The following is a 6,511-nucleotide window of genomic DNA, read 5'->3' on the forward strand; positions in this document are numbered from 1 at the left end:
GAATATCCTCACAGCTTGAAGTGAAACTAGTCTCACACAACCAGCTGTAAGGAGATACAATATGAGATCAAATATGTTTTTTACTGAATTATTATTTAGATTTGATGTTCAGTTCAGGATAAGTACTTTTGTCAAATGTTGTCAGAAATTGTCCAGTGCTTTTCATTGATAATTGGGAAAAGGGGAAATGTATAAGTTGTATTTCCCACATGTGCTTTAATTGAAATGTGAGGGCGGGTACATGCAAGACATAAAAACACCCAAATTAAATTTAAAACATTTTATTCATTAGTCGACAACATAGTACAAACCCCAAACAGAGTAAAGACATTTCTCAGGGCATGATGTCACCCAGTGTACATTATACAGAGTAGGAGCAGGGGTTGCACTGGGGGGGTTTCTGTCCATTTACAAATATCATTATAAATTGTATAAGTGTATAAGTTGTATTTCCAACATGAGTTTTCATTAAAAACTTAGTGGGGGGTGGAGCCTGCTCTCTTCCTTGCGTCCACTGTGTCCTTCAACACAAGGGAGAGCCTTGGTGCCCACTTTCCTTCCTCTGCGATGAACTCCAGCTGGTTATAGTAGGAGTCCATCTACTCCCTGGACGTGACCACCTCCAGGTCCTGCTGGATGAGCTGGAGGAGCTCACAGAGGCTCTCACAGAGGCTCTCAAGAGAGACGTCCTGATGCAGCAGTGCATGGCTTTCTCAACCAGAACCTTTGAGATCAACTTATTTCTTCATTTAATATTGTACGTATTCAATAAATATCTTGTTTGTCCAGCGGCTGGAGTGTCGACTGAATTCACTGCTTGTTTCCTCGGAGTCGCACGAGTCCCAGGGAGGACACACTGCTCCTCAAGGCGATTGCTGTCTTAGCAGCTTGAGCTGGAGCAGGAGTCTGCATTTCAGAAGTCTGTGGACTTCTGCTCCACCTCTTTGGCCCGGACAGTGATTTTCTGATCTAAAAACAAACAGAGGGCATCATATTGACACAAGAGGTGACTGCATCATATTCAAGACCTAACCTGATTTAAAATGTTTCATTTAAACGTTTTTAAATTTAAAATGTTTCATTTAAACGTTTTTAAATTTAAAATGACATTTGAGACTTTTAAAATAACTCATTGACTCAACAAACTTTTTAACTGTTATCAAATGAAGTTTGAGTTCACCTGCAGTAAGTGTGACATGAGCTCCATGTTAAGATGGGAGAGAGCGTGGCAACAAGAAGGTTGCCGATTCGAATCCCACTCTATCCCATCTGCATGCCTAAGTGTCCTTGGCAAGATACTGAACCCCTAGATGGCCCCTCATAAAATGATGAGTGTTCTAAAAAAAATGTAAGTCGCTTTTGATAAAAGCGTCAGCTAAATGACATGTAATGTAATGTAAAAGTTTGATGGATGAAGAGAATCAGATCTTTTCTCGTATGGTGTGAGTTTGTAGTTCAGGAAACTAAGCACGAACCTTCCTTGTAGTTTGCCTTATCCACTTGGCCATCCTGATCCCTGGTGTCCTGCATTTCAATAGAAACGTTGTGTTTTAAAACCATCATCATTCCATTTTAAACACTTTTGATGTAATCGTTTTCAAGACATGTGACTGATTGTGTACGTACATTAGAATAAACTGAACTACTTGCAGGAAAGGTGAAATGCATGATGGGAGAAGTAGTTTGTTTATAAGTGTTCCTCAAACCTACTAGAATTGATTTATCCAGTGGTTAAATTCCTTCTCAGGCAGGACACTGAAGCCCAGATTGCCATGAGATTGGGATGTATGAGTGATGGTGGTCGAGGGGACTAGAAAATCTCTAAATAACACAGTGTGTTTTGTATTTTTACATGAGTTTGCAGGTCCTCGGAGCAGCCTTGCTGTTGGGCGTAGGTGTCTTCCGTGGAGTGGTTCTCTTGGCCCTCGGCGCTGGCTTGGGAGTCTTAGATTGTCTGCCTTCCGGTCCAGACACCAGAGACACTGACGGTGTTTCAGAGCCTTCATCAAATTATGTGAAGGCAAACAAGCTTTTACAGATTAGACTGACCGTGTTGGATATACACAGTCAAAACCAATTACACTTAATCAAAATGAAACTAATGTTTAATTTCCAATCAGTCACATAAGATGTAGATAGAAAGTCCAGTGTGGTGTGGTTTAAATTGTTCTGTTAGCAGAATAAGAATTAAAAGAGGATTTCTGATGACGGAGTCTGAGGAAGCACCTTGAACCGCTTGTCCAGATGGAGCCGGAGTCACTGGAGGAGCTTCTGTCATCATTCTCGCATTCATCTTCTCTTCCAAGCTGCGGTCGAGCTCCCCCCGACAGCGCCAGTAACCAATCACCTCCTTTTCAGCTTGGTCTTTCACTGAATGTACTTTGGCCATGAATAAAGTGAGCTCCTTTCTCTTCACACCACTTTGATCCTGAGAAGAAGAAGAAGAAGGGTGAAGGTCTAGAGAAAGAATTTCTTCATAGATTATATGTCTTTTCATAGATCATTTCCACGCAGCCCTGTGTCCGTATGCAAGTCAACCGGAAGTGAGGAAAAGAGGCTACTCCTTCTCTTTAAATAACTATTTTGTTCCCCTATATTGTGACTTTATCCTCTTACTCATAGGGTGTAGTCCGTATATGAAACAGAAGCGTGGACACGAAAACAAACTGAGTGGAGAGAGGAGGCGTTAATAGTGAGAACATACAGGCTTGACCCCCAGGTCCTCCAGGCTCTTTAAGGCGGCCTGCTCGAGCCCTTGTCGGATCTCCCTCTTGGTGCTGGGGTTCAACTGCAGACCATTGGCCATAATGCTCGGCCTCTGTGCAGGCTCAGACGCGCTGCTCGAGTCTGTAAAAGAAACCTCACTCGGTCAGTCTTGTGTTGACAATAAAACTTGTTGCATCATACAGTAAATTCTAAAGTGTGTGTGTGTGTGTGTGTGTGTGTGGGGGGGCAGATAAAACAGGTGTTAACAGAGAGGGGTCAGGGAAGAAGTGGTAGCAGTACAGCTTTTAAACTGCATTAAATCAGCCTGTCTGGGAGTGACCATGTTTTAATTTTCTCATTTTAGTTTTAGGATTTACTCACCAAGAACAACCCTCTTGGGTTCTGGCTCTGGTGCTGGTGCGCTGACCACCACTGGAAAACACAATGAGATGAATTAGGATCATATGAGCAGTTTCTGTTCTGAAGAAGACATGTGAGATGGATCCATACCTGGTTCTTCCACTTCTTTGTATGGTTTGTTGGAAGGAATATTTATTATCTGCAAGTGAAACAAATCATCACAAGTTATAACTCATGATCATGCATGAAAAAGATAAACAATCTTTGAGATTTTCCTTAAAATTAAACGAGAGCGTTTGATGAAATTCTCTAAAAAGGTTGCACTGACAGCAAGAGACTTGGCTGTTTACATCTCAGCAGAATTCATTCTTAATGTCTTTATGTATTTTTATTAGAGCTGAATTTAATAATTGGGCGGATCAAAAAAATCCATATCAGGACTGATTGTTTATGACAGTCTCTACAAAACAAGAGCTTTTCTTTACGCGCTCACACAACATGAAACATTACACTTTGCACAACATGAAATACATGTCAGACATGATCAGTTTGCTTGTTTAATATTTCACATGTGCCAACTCTGACAGAAACTCACCTTATTCATTTCACACTCATGGTGTTCCTTGGTCTGGTGCAGGATTGATTTCCACGATTCATCCTGGAGAGAAATATTTTAAGCATTTTGTGTTATCACATAATTTCACTCATTTCTCGGTTGTAAAATATCAGCTCCCTGCGCCACTGACCTGCTTCTTCAGCTGCTGCTCCAGCTTCAGGAGGAGTTGTTCCTGGGAGCGAGCAGACTTGGCTTGAACTCGCTCAAAGCGAGCTATCACCTCAGCTTTGAAATGGTCTAGCTCGCTCTCAAGTCGCTTCTCCTGGAATAACACAAAAAAACGGTGAAATCAGAAGTGCCTGTTATCAGAATGGAAGCTTCAACAAGATTACAGAGAGAACTATTTCCCCAAATAAGTTTTCAAAATCTGATCAACCTGACTTCAAATCAGTTGGTAACTATCTCAGTACTTTTTCTGCCAGGAGTCGACAAGCAGCTTCAACTGATATGCAACATAATTCAGTTAATTTGAATAACAGCAGACAGCGTTCACATGAATTGTGCTTGAAAATTTAAAATCAGAGAAAGTTAATGAGTGCATCAAGTTTTCCTTAATCGCTCGTTTCTACCACGTGACAACAAATCTGTTCGTGCAAGGTTCTCCGATGTTCTACTTTTCTTACCTGAGCTGTTTTGATCTCCAGGTTCTGCTGCAGCTGAACGTTACGCTCCCTCAAGCCGCGGATCTCCGTCTCGAGAATAGCGATGTGTGAATTCCTGTCACGATCCGACTGCAGCTCTGGAGGAAAGAATAAGAGTCATATCACTTGCATTAATTAAAAGCTCATCTACAGGTGAAAGACAAGACTCTGTTCTGAACCGTTTTTCAAACTGGCGTCCCGCGGGTCGCACCTCAGTGGCCACGAGAGATCGTTGCTTGCTTGATCCGGATTAAATCCATTTTAAATAAGAACTTTAACAGCTCAAACTTTCATTACTGTTTCACCAGAAAGCAAAGACGTCTTTTACCTCATTACACTAATGATCACATCATTACGCTACATGCAGTGGAAAACGTAGCAACAACAGGTGGGGGCACCAAGAGAATTTCCCTCACCTGCCCATAAGGGACTGTTGTTTACATGATGGTGCTCAAATCAATCCAAAACAAAAACCACAACAGCTACAACATTCAGTCTGTTAGAAGCAGAAAGCCAAGGTCTCCGGTTTCTACCTCCTCATGTTGAGGTAGAAGACGCAACGTTACGTGTATCTGACTTTACTTATGTTCCTCTCTCTCTCTCTCTTTGTGTCTGGTGGACTTACGGCTCTCGTGGTCCTCAGGATGACGGCGTTCCATGTGGCTGTGGAGGAATTCTGGCGTGTAGAACCCCTTCTTACAAATTCGACACTAAAAGAAAGAAAGAAGGAGAAAACGTTATTGATTACATTGTATAACGCAACTCCCATTACTGAGGAAACAGGTCAGTGTAGATCCGTTATTGAGCCACCTCTGTTAACTGAGCTAGTAGCGCTCCTAGCAGCTTACCTTATGGCTACAGAGGAGCAGCTGGGACTGCAGGACCTCCTGGCAGTGGAGCAGCCACTCCACTGAGAGCTGCGCCAGCTGCAGGACCTTGAGGAGACCCGGGTCCACGGGGCTCCTGCACTCCTGGCACCGCTCCCCATCCAGTCTGCAGAAGGTCACTTCCATGATGTGCTCCTGGAGTGTTTCTATATCAAGCTGGCTTTTTACCAGATTAATGTCCACCTTTTCGATCTGCCACCAGTCCACCATCTCCCCTCGATGGCGGAATTTGAAGGGGGGGACAGTGGAGGTACCACTGGGAGAAGTCATCGCTGCTGCGGGTAGAGGCTGAGCGGGTAGTTCACGATGGATTAGATCCCTGCTGATGAGTGGCTCTCTTTGGTCACTTCTGTAGGGGTACTAGATGCCGTTGTGAAATGGCTGCAACAAAGAGAGAGACGATAACATGTCATCTATTTCATCAAAGGAGCCTCTGATGACATAGAAGACTCATCTTCCAAGTCATCAAAGGAGCCTCTGAGAACCATCCCTGGGGGGGCACGTCCCAATATAACTTCATGGAACTGCAATATGGTTCTATGAGGTCACTTCCCTCAACCCTGGGAACAAGAAGAGATGGCACCAGTAATATGAACTGCTGGACTATACAAGAGGCAGGCTTACCAGACCATTTTTTGTCATGGTAACAATAATAAATGAGATTAACGTTGTGGAATGGTTGTTGTTTAGTGCAATTTAGTAAACGTTTGTGTCTTGACATTTAACATAGAAAAACTCGCAAAGAGGCAAATAAGAAACTAACCCAAAACTCTTCTTGAATCAATATATTTGGAATGCTTTAACGTTTGTGCTGTCACTTTTTGTGTGCTGTAACTTTTGTCCATCTTGTTGTGATGACACTCATCTCAGTTTGAAGTTGATCTGATGAAAGCTCTGGTGTAATTTTAAAGTAAAAATGTGTAATATGGCCACTAAATGCAAAATAGCAGGCTTTCTGTTGCGTTTTTCCAATTGCACCTGGAGACTTTTTTGTTTGTCTGGTCATGATACACCTGTGTGTTGATTTTTATGAAGATCGGTCGATGTGAACACATTCCGGGTGTCTCGGGGTGGGTGGGGGGGGGGGGCAATATTGAGAGATTTTGTGATGCCCATTGAAAATTCCTCCAGAATACGTAAATTTTCACCACTTCGTAACTTTCTGCCAATTTTGGTAAGTTGAGCATGTTAAAGACTTCAAAAAGTCAATTAATTTGCCTGAATAATAATAATCAATACAATTTCAATAGGGCCTCCCACTGTCAGTGCTCAGGCCCTAATAACTTGTAAGTGCAAATGGA

At 42.6% G+C, this 6,511-nt stretch overlaps 1 pseudogene; it reads right to left on the bottom strand.

Moving 5' to 3' along the window:
- Window positions 1-297: 297 nt before the first annotated feature.
- LOC133973891 (cilium assembly protein DZIP1-like) lies at window positions 298-5,852 on the bottom strand (annotated as a pseudogene).
- Between the last annotated feature and the right edge of the window lie 659 nt (window positions 5,853-6,511).

Source organism: Platichthys flesus, chromosome 18 (assembly GCF_949316205.1).
Source record: "Platichthys flesus chromosome 18, fPlaFle2.1, whole genome shotgun sequence".
Classification (NCBI taxonomy): Eukaryota; Metazoa; Chordata; class Actinopteri; order Pleuronectiformes; family Pleuronectidae; genus Platichthys; species Platichthys flesus.